Source organism: Silene latifolia, chromosome X (genome assembly GCF_048544455.1).
Source record: "Silene latifolia isolate original U9 population chromosome X, ASM4854445v1, whole genome shotgun sequence".
NCBI classification, from domain to species: Eukaryota; Viridiplantae; Streptophyta; class Magnoliopsida; order Caryophyllales; family Caryophyllaceae; genus Silene; species Silene latifolia.
The window spans coordinates 12389157-12410011 of NC_133537.1; the positions used below are offsets into that span (position 1 = coordinate 12389157).

Consider the following 20855-nt stretch of genomic DNA (forward strand, 5'->3'; position numbering starts at 1 on the left):
TGGTCTTAGTTTGTATGAGTTTACTTCTGAGAGGTTTAATAAAATAGCGCTGGACGTAGGTCGCGGAGTAGTGACTGAACCAGTTTTTAAAAACATCGTTAGTCGTGTCTATTTCGTTTTATTTCCGCTACACACTCTACTCACGTTTTTATCTACAGAATCAACTGTTGAGTACACTGTAACTTCTGCTTGCTGAATCGTTGTTGAATACTTCTAACTCTATAGTTCTAAGTATCGACTTCTCCTTTCATCTAAACACTGTTTAAAGTGTGTAAGAGTTTTTAAGTAAGCTTTCATTAAGCTTAAATTTTTAAATAGACACCTAATTCAGCCCCTCCCTCTCTTAGGTGCCCTCGTCCGTGACTCTTCAAATACTCTATCATGGTGTGCGAGTGAACTTCAAGGTTGCCTGCGAATATCACTCGTCCTCCACGTTTCAGTAGCAGTAGCTATGCATCATAATATAACAGCAATATTAACCAGGGGCCTCATCAAAAGCTAATATGAAAGTTACAAAAATAGCTAGATCATTCACTTCTAGATGGCATGCACACACCAACCTCATCAAAAGCTTCAAATATATCAATGCTTGGTTGATGAATAGTTCAGACTACAGTTCTTCCTGTATCAACAGTGTTACGCACTGTGCGCATAACAATAGCAGCAGCTCGTGCGTCCAGTCCAGATGTTGGTTCGTCCATAAAAATTATGGACGGATTAGCTACAAGCTCGACTGCAATGGTCAACCTTTTCCTCTGCTCTGTTGATAGACCACTTCTACCAGGCAATCCCACCAAAGCATCTCTTAAACTATCAAGTTCTACTAGCCTCATCACTTCATTAACAAAGTCCTGCAAAACGTGGTGGAAAATTAGAATTTTACCTACATCCCAATTATTGTCTCCAACAATTTCGGTGTCAAAACGATGTCAACTTTGGCATTAAATTTCTCCCAAAATGATGGATTTATCCAGAATTCCAGACAAACTATTTTCATATTATTGATTTTAAGATGTAATAAATGTAAATCTTGAGAAAATAACAATCATATTTGCCACTGCTGATCGCCAAAGTTAAATGGGGACCATATAAATAGGATGGATGGTGTAGAATACTAGATGAATCTTCATATTCTTCAATAAAGAAATAATCTGCAACCAAACCCACCCTCTTGGTTTCTTTGCTGATTTCTTTGGGAAGGCGAAGCGATGATGAGAACCATAGAGATTCCTCAACTGTAACTTGAGGAGAGTGTATATCATTCTGTTCGACATATCCTGAAATTCTTGCAAATGTATGTTGCTTTTTTGGGTAACCTGAAATCCTAATGTCACCTTCTATGTATCCACCAGTTTTCCTACCGGCCAGCACATCCATTAAAGTTGTTTTTCCTGCTCCACTTGATCCAACTAACGCAGTTAGAACTCCTGGTGAAAAAACTCCGCTTATATTCGACAGCAGTTGTAACCTTGTTTCTGGGAGACCTTTTGCTTTCATTGCCTTGAAAGATAATGCAAAAAAATTGTGTAAGCTCGGTCTTCTAGGAGTTAAAAAACTACATAGCATAACAAAACCTAACGCACACAAAAAAGAAGCAGAATAGCCTACCTTTGGCATGTCAACGAAATAATTGACATTGTGAAATATCTAAAGTACAAAGTACAAACTAGGTCAGTTGCCCATTTCACGGTAAAATATACAGAAAACATGGAAAAACTCATAGATAAAGAGAAAATAACCTTCATCCATCTTGTTGCAGTAAATTCATTTACAGAAACTGCAATCTGGGCATAGGATAGGGGTGATGCCCAGAAAGCCCATATTCACCATGGCTTCATATCATCTGAGATGGAAGAAGTCATTAATTAAGGGCAGAAATTAAGTTTTACGACGAAATATAAAATTTATAGAGGCTTACTTTTTGGAAGGATGAAGCCACTGACACAGAAGATGACAAGCAAAGTAGTAGATGAAACTATACTTGCAATAGTCATATCTCTTGTAAGTGTAGCTATCAACCGAAAAAGACCAAATGCCATCTGGTGGATCACAAATAGCAGAAACATAAAACGGAAAAATCTGCAGTTGGATAAAATCCACATTAAAAGTGACTTCATTTACAAATCACAAATTCATTAATAAGATCCAGTTACTCATTTAAGAAATTTTATTGTGTATATGACGAGAATTTGTTGGTCTCACAATAAGTTATGCTTAGACCACCTTACAGTCAATTTACTCTTCACTGGGATCCAAAAACTTAAGATTACTTGTATTACAAGTATATACCTTCCTGGAGAAGGGGCAAGCCCAACTGGATAATACACAATGACAGCCCATACAAGAGATTCGATGACTGAATATGGGACTCGTAAAATCCAGCTAGAAAGTGACCATGCCCATCCTGGATAAAAGCAATTGTCTCTTTGCTTATAGTATATTGGAAGTCGAAATATCAGGAGAGTCAATTCAGATATTCCATTAAATATCATAGTGGAAATCCCATAGAAGAGACATCCAAGATAGTAATTTCCATATTCCATGCTTGTTGGGTGTAGGATTTAATAGGAATATTTATAATAGTTGGGCCTCAACCATCACCTTAAGGTTTTGGTTGAGATGGTTCATCTATCATGGTATCAGAGCCAGTGTGACCGAAGGTCACGGGTTCAAATCCTGGCAACCTCAAAACCCCTCAAAAACTCTCGAAGTGGAAACCCAGCACACGGTACGGGGGAGCCGGTGCACAACCAACCACTCTTCAAGCCCAACGGGCATTTGAGTGAGGGAGCGTAATAGGAATAATTATAATAGTTGGGCCTCAACCATCACCTTAAGGTTTTGGTTGAGATGGTTCATCTATCAGGATTGCTCTCGAAAAAGTTGTTGCTGCCACTAATCCTACAAATGCAACCTGAAAATAAAATAAATGACTTGAGGTGAGATGGTCAAACATTCCTAAGTAAGGAGTGCAAGAAAAAAATATGTAGGTAAAGCCAAAAAAGTACAAAAAAAACTATCGCGAGGATGAAAATATATCATACTTGACAGATCCTGAAAATATACAGGAAATTCTGCTTGCGCATAAGTAGAAGTTCTCTTGAAAAACAGGCCTTAAAGAGCTCCATTTTTGGCACTGCATATGTTGTCCTCGCAAGAGCCAGAGGATGACTCCTGAATTTTTCGTAAGGAACAGATATTGTATCTTTAACTGCCTTTCCAAATCTAGATTTTCTAAATGCCTCGGCTATTTCTTCAACGGGGATGTAACGGTAATGTTTTGAAGGATCGGCCCAATATTGTGCTTGGTCCTTTCTGGAGGCGACCTGCAAAAACAGTTGTATAAAGCAAAGTAACAGAAAAATCAGAAGCATATACCTAAGCAAAAATAATCGATAAAATACACACCTCTTGCAGAAAATCTGCAACACCCTTACGAGGGGGCAACCGAAAGCCTAAGGATTCAAAGAATTCCAAGACATCAGCACGCGAACCGTGATAGACCATATGCCCTTCTGATAACATAATAAGATCATCAAAGAGTTCAAATGTTTCAGGTGCTGGTTGTAGAAGAGCCATGAGAACAGTTCCTTCCATTTCGTGAACAAAGTTCCTAATACATTTGACTATTTGAAAAGTAGTTGAGCTATCAAGTCCAGTGGATATTTCATCCATAAAGAGAGTTTTCTTAGGCCCGGCAATCATTTCTCCTGCATACATAGCGTGCATAAGAGTTGGACATCTGTAAGGTGTATTTGGAAGATTAACAGCAATACTTAGAAATGAAAGCAACATGGGGTAGAATGTAGAAATGTAAAAGAATAAACCTGTAGTAACTCTCTTCCGTTGACCACCTGAAACCCCACGAAGCATATCATTGCCAATAATTGTATCAGAACAAATGTCAAGGCCAAGCACTTTCAGAAGGTACTCAGTTGAAATGCTGTGCTTTTTCCCTACAACTGATGAAGCCTGTACTTTTCATGAAAAAATGCATCAGCTTTACTGTCTCTACGGCAAAAACATACAGGTCATGTGAAAATTTTAACCTTCATAAAAGCATCAATTTCTGGGCTTGGACGTATTTTGGTTTGCTTTTCCAATCGGCTCAGGTCCTTCACGTATGCTGCAAGACGGTTTAAGTCATTAGAGAGTTCCCCTTTTTATTGTTCTCCTATGACTTTGCCGGTCAACCAATGTCAACTTAGAGTCTTAGACCATAAATTTTTCAAAAGTATAGGTTGAGCTACAATGTGACATTTGTGGCTTTTTTTTAACTTATCAAGCCAAATATTCAATTTATCTATCAATAAATTACCACTTACTGTATTTTTTGAGAAAATATTAGTAAAACTTGACATGAAATGAACAATATAAATCAAATGGGCAGTAATAGATAAGGAATAACGAGGAAGAAGGAAAAATTTCAACATTTCAGGCTGACATGTATGTAGAATTCACCAGCACTTGTCACGATCCCAACCTTCAATTCTACAAACTAGAACACAGAACAAACTAGAGGGCTAACTTTATGAAAATTCAGCATAGATGTCCACGTTAAGTAGTAAGCATTGCGATAGTCTTGAAATTGTAGCTGTCCTTGTGTTTATTACAATGATATTCTAATCAAGGAATCCTCATTATCCACCACTTTATCAAACACATGGACACAAACAACTTCAAAGTGAAATGCAATTATTTAGGACCAAACCAACCTGAGTATGATTCGCTCGCTCGCACCTTGACATCGAGCTGCAAAGTCAAAAGTTTCCCTAACAGTTAGCTCTGACATATGATTATCTGTTTGGCTTGCGTAAGCTGAAGTTCTTTCCACGCGAAATTCACTCATTCTATTTCCATTGTAAGTAATGATTCCAGTTTTCTGCAGATCAACAAAAGCTAAATTCTCTGAGGCAGTTTCAGAAACACCATTGACGAATCTACAAAGAGCTGATCAGGTCAGGGCCAGCACATTAGGCCCTATCCGTCCATCCAGCTATTTCTAATAGATCGATATGGACTAGAAAGAAAAGCAAATGGACAGGCCCCCCAATTTTTTTAAAAAAAAAAAAGACTGCAAGTTTCATGCATACATCTACACTAAAATTGAGAAACAAAAAGAAAACTGTTGGGGAAGAAAAAATTAATTTGGATTTGTTAGTTGTTACATCACTAATATATATTGAGACGTGCAATTCAAAGTAGTTACCGTGTTGTATTAAACAATTTTCTTATAGTATTTAGTTTACATATTAAGGTAGTTTTTCAAATTTCAATATACTTCAGTCTTTTTAACCTTAGTCTTATTACACAAATATTAATTTCCTTCAAAGCCCGCAAGCCCGTGGACAAGCCAGCTATCTTAAAGCGGACGGATTTGGCCGACATTCCTAACCTAAGCATGCTCAAATGACCTTGCACGAGGCATGTTAGGCACGTCAGACACTTTTTTGTTGGGTAGGTAAGGCAAGGCCGTGTCCTGCCAGACCCCTAAACAATCTCCTCTTACTCTACATAAAAGGACCCAGGGTTCTCTGGTACACAAAAGATAACATTTTGTGCATTTTGTCCATTTTTTCCCACTTTTGTAAAAAAAAAAAAAAAAAAGGAGACCCCAGAAATTTTCTTTTTAGACAGCGCTTCAGAGGAACATCCACATTTGTGAAGTCAAGGAATTGGATTGAATTAGAGTAAAGTTCACCTTCAATGTACTGTCAAGCTTTCCTGCAAGAGCTAAAAGCAGAGTTGATTTCCCTGCTCCGGGCGGCCCTAGAAGCAATGTCATCCTGAAAAAAAAAAACATTTCATTTTTTTCTTCGGCAAGCTCCAGTGTGTGATGGTTCATGAAGCGTAATTATACATATACTCATCATCTTTCATATTTTAAAAAATAAATAACTTTAGCTCACCATTCCAAAAACCAAATCTGCTCAAAAGAACTGCCTAAAACACTCCTCCCTCTCCACACTGAAAAATATTATCCATAAGTCGCAAGTTTCAATCACCGCACCAATATCACCTTCTCCGGCAGCGTCTAGGGTTCCCAATGTAGGGTTTAATGAGTTAGGACTTGCTCCGGGACACCTGGGGCAACAATCCCTTCGGGATGGTTCTAAGCCTTTTATATAGAGCAATTTGGGGGGAAAGAGTGGGGCCGGGGGGGGGGGGCAAGTTTCTCTTGTTTGGTTAGAAAGTTGAATTGGAAAGATTGGGGAGGAATGGGAACAGAGGAGTCCATTTTCCCTCCTACAAGACCAATTAAAATCATTCAACATAGGAAACATTAGGAAGGAAACATAGTATAATACCTATTACTTCTTCTGGTACAATAAATTCTTTACACTTGGCGAGTTTCCTCACATGTTTTAAAAAGTGTAATAATTCAATGAAAAAAAAAACCAAATAGAACATTATCATATTTTCAGTGACAAAACACAGCAAATCAAGTAAGATATATCACTACGACTCAAAAAGTACGATATATTGCTACTAATGAGAGCAAGCATAACTAGATTACCTCCCAGACTTGAGAACTCCGCTGATGTTATTCAAGATCGTAAAGTTGTGTTTTTTGGGGTGACATATTTTAAACAAGGACAGTAGACCCTGTTATGAAATCATATTCATCACAAATATTTACATAAGATCAGCTATATAAGAGTAAACCAATTAGTATAAAACTAGGCAAGGAATATCAAATGTTCATGGATTTTTTTCACAGTGAGACGTTCTCATACAAGACTTAATTCATGTTTTATGCCATACAAAAATCTTGAAAAACAGTATAGGATTGTCAGAGCACCTCAATTGAATCTCGGGTATAGTTAATCAAGGTCGGCAATGCCCGTTTACCCGTTTGAACTTGGGCTTTGACGCACAAATCCTCAAACCTCACTTCCACCTCCGGCAGCTCTAGCCCGACTCTTCAATGTACATGATCAAACACGGGTTAGGTTATAACTTGGTTAGCTGTTACCAAATTTAATAGTCTAATGAACAACTTTAAGATAAAAACTACTGCACAGGTCGTTTAATGGATTTCATACTAAAGCAAATTACTCGAAATCAGAAAAGTCTATAAGCACTCGGCGAAGCAAGAGTTACTTCTTCCTTTTTTTTCTGGAGCATATATATAAAAAAAATGTTGTTCCAGCGGAGACCAGAGACAATTCGATTTTGATGGATATGTCGTGTGTGACTGTGTGGCACACCAACCCGTTACCCTTCCACTTAAGAAGCAAAAAATTTTTGTTGCTATGTGAAACCAGACTCATATTATCTCTTTGTGCTATAAATCTATAATCCATGAGTCCAGAGCCTTCCCCCAAGACCCATGGATCAGCTTCAAACTTGGATAGGGAGGGATGACAAATTGCCTTCCCAAGACCTGATCCATTAAACAAATCCATGTTCCACCACATAGTCCTGGGTGACAACAAAACGCTATTAAGCTAGGTGTATTCCTCAATCATGATACTCGATCCACGTCTTACTAGACGAGGGTATCACATATTATGACCAATTTTTAACCTTAACAGTTAATACTAATCAAAATAATAAAAAAATTTGTAGAATTTAAATTTAAAATATTTCGATACCCATATAGTTGTTTTTGGGCAACATATACCAATGTTTATCAGCAATAGTGATATAAAAATACATAGTATATGTAAAAATTAACTGCTGAAATGTCCACAGTAAAAAAGTAGGAAAAGAAAATCACTCGAAAAGTTTATAAACCACATTTTCAGATTTAAAATGTAAGGCAGGAGCAATGTTTAATACGAGTAATAAATTAAACTAAACACATATCCATACTTTTTTATACGTTCTTTGATACCAGAAACAAGTTTATAATTATCTTCTTCACAAGTATTAAGAGCCTTCTGGACAATCTTCTCCCTATAACGGCGGTCAAGCTTCCTAACGTCAACAGTAAGACTCACTTTCTTTCCTCCACCAACTCCGCCTTCACCCATCCTTGCCGAAGGTGAATCTCTAAGGATCGCAACGTTCACCCGTTTAACTGTTGGAAGCCGCTCGATAGCGGCCCAAAGCAGTTCTTCTTCATCATTCGCTGCTGCCTCAGCATTTGACAGCCCGGAAAACTCTCCACCTTCCGAATCTAATTCGAATAATTCACTCCTGTTTGATGCCGCCATTTTTTGTTGAGTTGGGAATGTTTCCCTCTCTGCTAGTTTATTTTACACGATAATTGTTCGTGTGTTTTCAGGTAATATAAATAGAGTGAATGATCTCTTCCATCTTCATTCCTCCTATATATTTTGCCCACATTATAACATATATGTAGATCATCTACAAATTATGGGAAAATATTGTGAGAGTATCAGTACAATTTAGGCGAGATGTCGTAATCTTACTATAGTTTAATATAAGAGAACCGGACTGATAGTCCTGCAGTTCTCCCAACACTTTCGACTTTACATTAAAGTGCTTTGTTGGCTCTCACACTAGTATTGTACAGAGGAATACATTTCTCTAAAAATGCAGATAGAAAAATCTGGAAATATCTTATGATAGAATCACAAATTCACAATATATTTCTGAAAAAGCAGATTTTGAGATCCCATGATATTGATTATAATGTATATCAATATATTTCCAGAATGATTCAGAGTAGCATTTTCAAAATAGTCTTCTGGAGAAATGTTGAAAACAGAAGGGTTTTTTGTCAAACACAACCTTTAAAAAAAAAATTCTTCCAAACACCACCTTTAAAAAAAAGGTTTGTAAAACACAACCTTTAATAAATTTTTTGTTGTCAAACACGACTTTTTGGCTGAAGGACTTAACATTTTGTAATTGGGTAACTTTCAGTCGATGTTTGAGATAGCAAACGATGTCGGTTTGAGACGTTTTTGGACTCGTTGGAAAGGTGGAAATACAAGCTTTCCAGGGGTTATCAATACGATGGTCAAAGGCGGCCTAATGTGGGGTCTATTGTTGTGTAAAGTAAGGCTGGTCGGAGATATTAGCGAGTGGTCGGGGATTTTTAGTGGGTCTTTTAAAGAGGTTATGATGTTTTGTTCGGTCTGAAAATTGGTATGTAGGTAGCGGGGAGTGTAAGATAGGCCGTAGTTGTGTTGTTTTTTGTGGTTGTTTTTTGTAAGTACTGGTTTGAGGTGAGTGAATTGACCCACAAAAAAGAAATCCTACTTTGAAATTCTTTTGAATGTTTTTTACCTTCAAATTAACTCCCCTCGAACCACCACTTGTAACCAACAACCATAAAAAACAACACAACTACGGTCTACCTTACACTCCCCGCTACCTACATACCAATTTTCAGACCAAACAAAGCATCATAACCTCTTTAAAAGACCCACTAAAAATCCCCGACCACTCGCTAATCTCTCCGACCAGCCTTACTTTACACAACAATAGACCCCACATAAGGCCGCCTTTGACCATCGTATTGATAACCCCTGGAAAGCTTGTATTTCCACCTTTCCAACGAGTCCAAAAACGCCTCAAACCGACATCATTTGCTATCCCAAACATCGATTGAAAGTTACCCCATTGCAAAATGCTAAGTCCTTCAGCCAAAAAGTCGTGTTTGACAACAAAAAATTTATTAAAGGTTGTGTTTTACAAACTTTTTTTTTAAAGGTGGTGTTTGGAAAAAAAAAATTTTTAAAGGTTGTGTTTGACAAAAAACCCAAAACGGAATCCATATTTCCAACTTCCTAATAAAGCTTCTTACAATAGAAAGTAAGACAGTGATAATTGGGATGATAATATGAGAATCCTACCATACATTTAGGCTGAATAACTAAATCTGAGTCCTGAGACAGCATAAAAAGTGAGTTTACTCTCCAATATTATTTCAACAAGATTGCGGCTACAAGACACAAAAAGGGGGGGGGGGGGGGCTGGTGAAAAATGTGGGTACTGCCAATATCCCAAAATAACCGGTCTAAGGTATTTACTCTTTAGCCCTAAGTAGTCCCTAACTAATTGCATGTTCAACAATATTCTTGATACTCGAAGAATTTACAAGATTTGTCTTTGGTCTTCATAACCAATATAGTCTCCAAATATCTTTCTCTCATCTATGGGGATAAACCTTCAAGATAGAGCTACTCAAACTTAAGTTAAGTTTGTGAAAGCTGACGGAAATAAATGTTTTGAGCCATTTCTTGAAAGAGCAGTCAAAAAGCCCATCAACCACATACCTATGACAACTAAAGGTATAACTTTGACTGCTTTCAGTTAAACAACTATAAGCAGTCAATTTAATGACATAACTTTAAAACCGCACCACAATAGCCCATAGTTCCTCACATTTCATTAAGCAGTTTGTGCTACTCCACTTCACACCCTAGTTCTCATTCGAGTGATATCATTCATACATTTAACTAGACTAGTCCCGGATTGAACAGCTCACCTGTTTCAAATGAGCGTTAGAGAGAACTTCTGCATTACAAAACACTGGATAAGAAACACTAACCTGAGGTAACCTCGTAATAGAAATGCAAGAAACTATGAATGACTGCCGCCCACTTGCACCCGTCATCCAACTTCTTTCCAAACAACCAATCCAAACATCACTTTTTCTTAAACTTAACCATTTTTTTCCTTCCATCGAAGAATAGATCGATGAGTAATAATTCCAAATAACAACTTGAATGCACTAGGTTTCATCCTTGGTCCAAAAATCATATTCCTTCCATTTTTTCCATTTCGCCCCATTTTTCAATATTTCCCTCACAAACATGGCTAAATGGAAAAAATGGAGAAAGTAAGGTTTTCTCCTGAAACATTCTTCCATGAATAGCAACTCCATGTCTCCATCAGAAACCTCCGAACAAACACTGGAGCTACCAATAATGCCATTTCTCGAAAACAGCCCCCCATCTGCAGCAAACAATATGACAAATATTCAACAATATGCTCCCTTACTATACCATAGTCCATAAATAACATACAAAAATAACAAACCGACTTCAAAGAAGGCGGTTTAATTATGATCGAATTAAAAAGGAAAGTACGAAGTTTAAACTCGATGGAAGTAAAAGCTAACTACTTTAACATACTCAGCTTAAATGCCCTTTCCCCAAATATCAAAGAATAATAAAATCAAATTAATTTAATCTTCCAATATTAGTCCATAATCACTCTGTCATACATTCATATTGAAGTTCAGATATTCCCATCGTCCCAATCAATAGTTAATTTGAAATCCCAGAATGAGTACTAAACTTCTCAATTTCAATATATTCGACTTAAGACACACTTAAATCCCCAAATTATCAAAGAAATAACATCAAATCAATGTAATCTACCAATACTAATTCATAATCACAGTATCATACTGTACATTCATATCCGAGTTCAGATACTCCCTCCGTCACAATCAATAGTTCTTTTGAAATCCTCTCACAATAAAACACAATCGATAACAATTGATCGGGACGGACGGAGTACTAAACTTATTAATTTGAGTATTCAATTAAGAGTAGCAATAATAATAAAACAATTGCATCACACATTTAATCAAATTACCCTACTTAGCAAAAATCCTAAATATGCCCCAAAAAAATTACACAGTAATTACTAAATCATGAATGTATTTCAAAAAAAGTTACAATCATTTCTACAGAATTAAACTCGTTAGAAATTGAATTAAATTGACACGAACTGATAGAGACTTACTTGAATTAATCGAAAATTTTAGAGGTGGTGTAGATCGTTACCCGCGCTAAGGACGAAGACAGAAGCTATATACGGGGTTTTTCAAACAAAACAAAAAAAAAAAAAAAAAAAAAAAAAAAAAAAAGATGTTTTATAACTGCGGATTTCGGGTTGGGTTAGGCGCAAGGCTGGTTAGTCAATGGGCGGGTACGGTTTTGGATTTCTTGATTTTGGGGGAGGTTATGGTTTTGAAAATATGTATGGCGTAATTCTTTTCAACAGCCCAAGGACTTGGAGCACATCTTTTGTTCTTTCCACTGCTTAAAGTGATTGTTACGATCACGAAGAAACAACAAATCCCAACTACGGAGATTATTGTAATTGGTGGGCTGGATAAGGTGATGAGTTTTGTTTGGTGGGTACGAGTACGGGGAGTATTCCTAGCTAAGTTCACATATTCATGTCTCTCATTTAATTTGATCTCGTTTTGATGTCTCAGTGTTGCTTTTGTGCTTTGATAGTGTAACTGTGTAAGTATATGACGAGGTGACGCCGAGAAGACTTGATGAAGGTTAAGCAAACCTGGACCACAAAAAATTAAGCCTAGAGCTCATGTCGTGGATTGCGGACACCCAAATTAATGTAACGAAACCCGACCATGTGAGATGAAGCATCAAACGGACGTTGCGGCCCCAAGAGCCAACCATCGGACCAAAATTAGTGAAATACTTTTCTTTTCTTCTCTCTTAAGTAGGCAGACTTTAGGTCAGTTGTTGGTCCATCTACACAAGAGATCTTTACCAGACGCTAGACAGAGTTCCATTACAAGATGTGATCTAAGGGGTCGTTTTGTTCAGTGCGTATGGAATGGAATGGGATGGGAAACCATAGTAGTATGGAGTTACTTGGCGCGGTCGCCGTGGTTACTTGGCGCCCAACGGAAGAGGTGTTGAGACTTCTTTCCTAAAAGAAGTCATATCCTAGGAGTATTAATTTTATTATTTCTTAATAGTAGTATGGATTTTTTATTTCCTAGGTGTGTTAGAAGTTTTAGTTTCCTAAATTCTAAACTTATTCGGTTTAGGAAAGTTTACTAGTTTCTTAATCAAAGAATAAGAATAATAAGGCAATGGGTTATGCTCATTCATGGACATGATTTACTCAATCATGGACATGAATGACCATTATACCCTTGTTATTTCTACCCTTTATTTTCCATTTTGTTTCGTAATCAATATCTTTTTACTTTTCCACCGAAAAACCTCACTTTCAATCCTTCAACAATTCAGCAAAAAAGTAGCGAAATTGTCAGGCTAATTCATATCAAATTCCTCAAAAATTTCAGTTATATCGCTTCCGAGATTTTACTCAAAATCTTTCATAGTTAAGAGACTTAAAGACAATTCAACATCTAATGGTATCAATTTTGACATACTGAAAATTGACGAACACTTTAAAGATGAACACCTTTCTTGTTTCCTCATAAAATTGTCCACTGATATGATACATGAACACTACGTGTAGTGTAGCAACGGAAATATCACGCTAATTAATTAGCGATTATAATGATTGACTAGTTGACTGGCAAATTGCCGCATCTCAAGAATTTGACAATAATTTAATAAGGTACTTTTCATTGACAATAGTTTTTTCAAACCTTAATTTCATTGTTCTAAATCAACTTAATCTTTCTAATTCATAGTTAGTAAAGTTAGTAAACTAGAATTATAACTTAATCCACATGATAATTAGAATCTATAATTGATTCATTTGAAGGATTTGACTAATGTTGTGAGGAAGAAGACTAGAGAGAGAGTGTGTGTTTGTTTTGTTTTTGGGAAAGAGTAAGTTATGGAAAAGTAACGGAAAAAAGTCTGTGAAAGGGTAATTGATATGTGATTAGTTTACGCCTTTTTACTTCCCGTTTCTCTAGATTCCTCATCTCTGCACCTCCCGCAAACCACCCGGTGATGATTGGGTTGCATGTTTGGTACGCAGAACGATTTGTGACAGTTCGTAAGTTTATCTTCAAGTGATTGCTCAAACACTGATGTCTACCTCTTAGTTGTCATCTACGCGCCGATACGGTCGTTTTGGCAGTAATTAGAGTACATTTGGAGTCCGGGCCTAAAACCGTCTTCATTTTCTGATAACCGTTAAATCCCGAGTCAGAATGTTCTGGAATGTTCCGGATATTTCTATTCCATATTTCATAAATATTTCACAATCTTTTAATCTTTGGTAAACAATTTCCCGTAATATTCATACAAAATATTAAGGAAAACCAAATTATCCCGTCATTCCATAAACCAAACACGGAAATCTTTCTTCCGCAGGAGGAAACCACTTGGGAACAGACGCAGCAGTCTGCGCGCGCCTCTTCCAAGAGACGCAGATGGATCACTGCGCCTCTTCCCAGTCCTTTTCTGCGTGTTTTTCGTATCTTTTTCATATCTTTTCGAGATTCACTTCCAAAGTCTCTCCGAAAACCCTATTCCTTCACGTGATTAGTATAAATAGGAGCCTTCGCTCCTCATATTTCTCACGCGAGTGTCCGCCCTTCTCTTCTCCCTTTGCATTCTAGACCACGTTCTTAATTTTTGGCGTCTACGTGCTTGAACATTCGACCACGTAAGCTCGGATCCTTTTGAGTACCAGCCTCGTTTGCATGACCGACCAATTTGACCAACTCCACCATAATCAACTTAATTAATCTAATCGCTTTCCTCTTACGAGGGCACTTTCGTTACATTCGAGTCGAGCATCACTAATCGTAAACTTAGTTCATCTCGTTTCGTCAATCATGTAAGTCTGAGGGTGTAAATCTCTCTTTTATTATTGTTCTTTACTTTTTGTATCATTAATGTAAGGTTTGTGTCGAAAACATCTCTTAAAACCGATTTATAAAACCTCGTTTAAAACCTTTTTTCGGATTACCAGAAGACAAACCGTCGAGAAAGGACGCAAAGAATCGCTGCGCCTCTTGAAGGGAGCGCAGTACTGCTGCGCCTCTTCGTGAGGCTGCCGCAGTTCCTGCTTCCTTTCTTCTTCCTTCGTCCTCTGTAATTCGTCTTTTTATTTGTTTCGTTTGTTTTTGCTAATTCTTTGACATACATACCATAATCATCTCACATGTACATAATTTATCATTCATTAGTATATAATTCGTCATTAAATCCGACTTAAATCCCTAATAATCTCATATTTGCGGGTTTTCGTCATTAAACTCAATCCGGGTTGTAGAAATTCAATTCGTTCATATTGAGTTTCTGGAATTCGACCTTTGATATATTTTCATCTGTCTATTGTCATGTTCATCGCGTATTCGTCATTAATTTGTCGTTAATTCATCATGTTTAATCTAATTAGTTCACCTATGTCACTAATCAATCTTTCATCCATGTAAATAATTCATCTATACCCGTTTCATCCATGTTTTGTTGCTTTTATGACCCATTCGTATGTAATTAATCCATAAAATCACTTTCATCCGAGTCGAATATCATAATCAATCCTTAAAATCACCAATTAATATTAACGATTTGCAGTTCCGGCTTCACAGCCAGAACTCACCCTTGGAACAGACGCAGCAACTGCTGCGCCTCTTCCAAAGGGCGCAATCCTGCTGCGCCTGTTCCAGGTTGAGTTCTGCCTCTAAGCTCCCTTTCTGCCTTGACCTGTTTAATTAGCTTACGTATAATTAACTATTAACCGTATTATCGCCTACTGTTCTGTTAGTTAATTCCTTTATTCATTCTTTTTCCCAAATTATCCGTTTTAGAGGTATTTTCGACATAAATCAATTCAATCCATTGTAATTATTGTAATTTTCAGTATTGTAATTTTCTTTTATCATTGTATTTTGTATCATTTGTATGCCTTCACATGTAATTAACCTTAACTCCTACTTTGACCCAATTGTATGCTAAATTACGTGTTTCACCGACCTAGTCTAATCTTCACATGTTAGGATTAAAACTTGGATGTTGCATTGCATGCATATAATCGACGATATATCAAGTATAGACGATTTCCCTAATCATTAGTAGAGGCCGCTATCGAGGCGGGCGGGATTAGGTGTTCGATCAAAAGAGCTTCCTAATACGTACCCTCACCCCTTACTCCAGATCTCTGTGAACATACGTGTTCATTGGCATCCACGAGAGTCATTCTAGACATAGAATGCTAAGGGTAACGAGTTCTTGGTGTTCATGTCACTACTTCGTGTCTTGACATGACACGAGGTATTCGAACGGTTCCAATTTCCCATAAAAATTGGTGGCGACTCCACAAATGCAAACGCTTGTTTCCCAAGCGCCCCCGTGGCCCATTGTCCACAGTTTCTCATGCATTTTGACCTCTTTAGCACGTTTTTAGCTCACTCTCGCTCATGTTTTGCCCTTTATTCCATGTACCTCGATATTATGACTCCCCGTGATCTTTTGTAGGGAATTAGCCTTGAAAAAGGGAAGACGGAATGAAACCCGAGTGAAGGAGCTTGTAACACCCCCATATTCAGAGGAACCTTAACTAGGCCTTCCTTAGCATATAAGGGCGTTACCATCTCGGTTGCCCGAGGATAGTAATTATCAAATGTCGATAAGAGAACTATTATGTTATATTACAAGTGATTTAAACCCACAAACAATATAAAGATACAACTCAAAGCTACACTCTAAAGCTATCGAATCTCGTGAAGACTCATCCCTGCCCGGACTCCAGCTATCAACAACATCAACACCTGCTAAGACTGACTGCTCACCATAAGGGATCACGGCAGACACATAACAAACAAACAACCACACAAGGTCAGTACTGAGATAAGATACGACAACAACAACATAGCTATTAACACGACACGACACTAACAATCTCACACACAATCACCATAATCCAAGCAACCTCACATCGCGACATCCACTGGACCAGACCTAGCCGCGATGGGGGACCGCAGCCGTTCCCACCTAAGCCCCGCTCATCATATCGAGCGATAACCCTGTCCATTAATGTACACATCCCTTCTGTGGCGGGTTCCACAGAAGGCGAATCAAGGGCGTGAAGCCACTCCCGCAAGTGACTCCACTCAGCCGAGAACGCATCTCGAGAACCAGAGACAAACAATCACAATCACCGCCGTCACAATACAAATACGATATTAAACAATCACAATACAACCACAACAACCGACACACTAGACTATCTACAGAAACAGAGTAGGCGAACCCACCTTTAATCAACTGCAACCAATCCATACCGACATACAACATCTCCAGCAATCAAACAATGCCTATAACCACAATACAATCATCTATTACTATCAAGCAAACCCTAACTGCAAAGATGAGGACACGGATGATGATTATGACATACCTATAAGGAGAAACCCAGCAAAAGACCGCTACCCGACTCAAGTGACGCTCTCCTACGGCAGAAGGATCTTCAAAAGGCTTCCATGGAGGTTTCATGGTGAAGGGAAGGGAAAGAGGCGACTGAAGGATGGGAGGAAAGTGGCGGAAATGATTTGCGGATATAACAAAACGCGATATAAAACCCTCGCTGAAAACTCGGTACTCGATCGAGTACCCAACATACTCGATCGAGTGGCCCCCTACTCGATCGAGTAACCTAGCTACTCGATCGAGTAGCCTCTACTCTATCGAGTACCACTCTTAACACGTAACCCAAGATAGTTTTGGCACGTATTTCTAAGACTACTTCTGCTCCCAAGGTCAGTCAACGCTGGTCAAAGGGTCTCTAAAAGGGCGGGTATTACAGTCTTCCCCCCTTAAAAGAACTTCGTCCCCGAAGTTCAACTCACCTATCTCAACACACAAGACACGGAAAAACACGACATCACCATTCTTCCTACTCGAGTCATTACTCCCTGGAAATACCATCCCCCATGTCATCATCATCACCTTCTAACGTTCTATTCAAACCGACTCTTACAACTATCATGTAAACATTTTCATCATCAACTGTCACTCTATATGTATACCTCTACTCTTACAAACTATCATATACTCCCTCCAATTTTCTATTATCTTCCCTCTTTCCCTTTTCACACAAATTTGATAATCTTCCCTCTTTTCTTTTTTGGTAAGTTTCATTCATTTTTTATTAATTTCTCTCTCCTAAAAAATCAACAACTCTCATTATTTTATCTATTCTTTATTCATCATTCATTCTTTATTATTTTCTCTCACCTATAAATTTCACAACTTACAATACTTTATTCTACTTTATTCCTTCTTTCTTCCCCTTTCTTAATTTTTGTGCCCAAAAGAAAGGGGAAGATATAAGGAAATAGGAGGGAGTATAAAATATCAACCTCGCAATACAAATCAGCACAAACAACCATCACCCATCATATGATAACAACTATCAACCCGAAATATATCTCTTGTCAACTTCATGCCGCACAACTAATACCACCATGTTACTTAACAACGCGATTTTATTACGCCACATTGCACCACAACTATCTCCTTATGACTGTCCTTTAAAACATACTATCACATTCACTTTAATGAACTAAAGTAACTACTTACACTTCATATAAGTAATGTGATCAAAGTACTATAAAATTTTGTAATTAAACAACAAAACATTATAAACGAACAACAACATAACTTCAAAATTAGCCTTTTTATTTTGCGACATTACTCTTCCCCTCTAAAAAGGAACTTCGTCCCCGAAGTTCACCACCAAAAATTACAACACATATTACCTATTACTTACTTCATAACATTAATTAGAAACATATTATTTATTATGGACATTACTCGCTAGGCATATACTCGTTAAATTATAAATCATACATAAACCACCGGAATAACTAGCCGCCGTCGATAAAGCACGCTAATATCGTATGCACAAACGTATGAAGAGATGTAACTTCAATGAAGCAATAGAAATATGGCATATATAATATTAAAACAACAAGAGACTGTCACCACTTCACTACTTTTTACAGATATGCATATAAAACCGAAACTTGACGTCCAACATATGAAATTAACGGTTCATAGGTGTTACTACGCACTAATAACTACATTAAACATCAAACTTGCAATTATAAAACAATTGCACACTTTTAATTTTCGAAAACCTCCTGTAACAGTGCTACTCGATCGAGTATGTAGTGGTACTCGATCGAGTGCCATGCTACTCGATCAAGTGTCTTGGCTACTCGATCGAGTAGCCCAAAGATCAGAATGCTTTTTATCCCTCTTTCCTGCAGCTACTCGATAGAGTACGGGGTACTCTGTCGAGTACCTACAGGCCAAGTTGCCTTATAAAATTTGCCATAAATCAACATACATATACATAGTCGTCATATAACTCGAGTCGGGATGACTCCCCGACTCCCAACATCCTGCAACAAGGTCAAAATATCAAATCCGGCCTTATGGCCAACAATACAAGTCCATAAACCAAGTCTCAACGAAAACAACTACCAACATCTAACAATGCTACCAACATCTAAAACCAACGACCATAAAGAAAGATAAAACAAGGAGCATCACTCCTCCTGCTGCTGCTGCTGCTCTACCATCACCTCATTGTAACACCCCCATATTCAGAGGAGCCTTAACTAGGCCTTCCTTAGGATATAAGGGCGTTACCATCTCGGTTGCCCGAGGTTAGTAATAATCAAATGTCGATAAAAGAACTATTAAGTTATATTACAAGCGATTTAAACCAATAAACGACATAAAGATACAACTCAAAGACTACTCGCTATGACCATCGTATCTCGTGAGAACTCATCCCGACCGGACTCGCCTATCAACATCACCAACACGCTAAGACCGATTTTGCTCACCATAAGGGATCACGGCAGACACATAACAAACAAACAACCACACAAGGTCAGTACTGAGATAAGACACGACAACGGCAACTACAATTATCAACACAATACAATGCTATTAATCTCAACCCAATCACGGTAATTCAACCAACTCATCGACCGTCCATCCTTTGGACCGATCCCGCGATGGGGGACCGCAGCCGTACCCACCAAATCCCCGCTCATCATACCGAGCGATAACCCTGTCCATTAATGTGCACATCCCCTCCCGTGGCGGGTTCCACGGAGGGCGAAACTAGGGCGTGAAGCCACTCCCGCAAGTGACCCCACTCAGCCGAGGACACACCTCGAGAACCACAGACAGCAATCACAACCACAATCACAATCGTCACAATACAATTACTATGTCAAACAATCACAATACTATCACCACGACCGACACACTAGACCATCTACAGAAACTGAGTAGGCGAACCTACCTTTAAGCCACCGCAACCAATCCACGCCGACAGATAACATGTCCAGCGACCAAGCAACGCCTATAACCAGAATACCATCATCTATTACCATAGGCAAACCCTAACTAAAAGAACAAGGACACAGATGATGATTATGACATACCTATTAGGGAGAAAACTCAGCAAGAGACCGCTACCCAACACAAGCGACGCCCTCCTAAGGTTCAAGGATCTTCAAAAAGGCTTCCATGGAGGTTTTGAGGTGAAGGGAAGGAAAAGAGGCGAATAAAGGATAGGAGGAAAGTGGCGGAAGTGATTTGCGGATTTAACAAAACGCGATATAAAACCCTCATTTGAAAAGGTACTCGATCGAGTACCCAACATACTCGATCGAGTGGCCCCCTACTCGATCGAGTAACCTAGCTACTCGATCGAGTAGCCTCTACTCTATCGAGTACCACTCTTAACACGCAGCCCAAGATGGTTTTGGCACACTTTTCTAAGACTACTCCCGCTCCCATGGTCAGTCAATGCTGGTCAAAGGGTCCCTAAAAGGGCGGGTATTACAGTCTTCCCCCCTTAAAAAAAACTTCGTCCCCGAAGTTCAACTCACTTATCTCCCGCTCGAGACACGGGAACAACACGACCTCACCACTCTTTCCGCTCAAACCATAACTCCTTGGAACTACCATCCCCCCCCCCCATGTCATCATCATCACCGTCTACATTTATACTATCGATTCTTACTACTGTCATGCAAGCGTTATCACCGTCAATCGTTACTCTATATATATATATATAAAACATCAAACTCGCAATGCGAATCACCACCCACGATCACCCAACATACAGTAACAACTATCAAACTATCAATCTAGAACATGTCTCATATCAACTTTCATGTGGTACAACTAATGCCATCTTGT

The 20855-nt window shown here is 38.3% G+C and overlaps 1 pseudogene; it reads right to left on the reverse strand.

Moving 5' to 3' along the window:
- Positions 1-287: 287 nt before the first annotated feature.
- Positions 288-11750, reverse strand: LOC141622904 (ABC transporter G family member 31-like; annotated as a pseudogene).
- Between the last annotated feature and the right edge of the window lie 9105 nt (positions 11751-20855).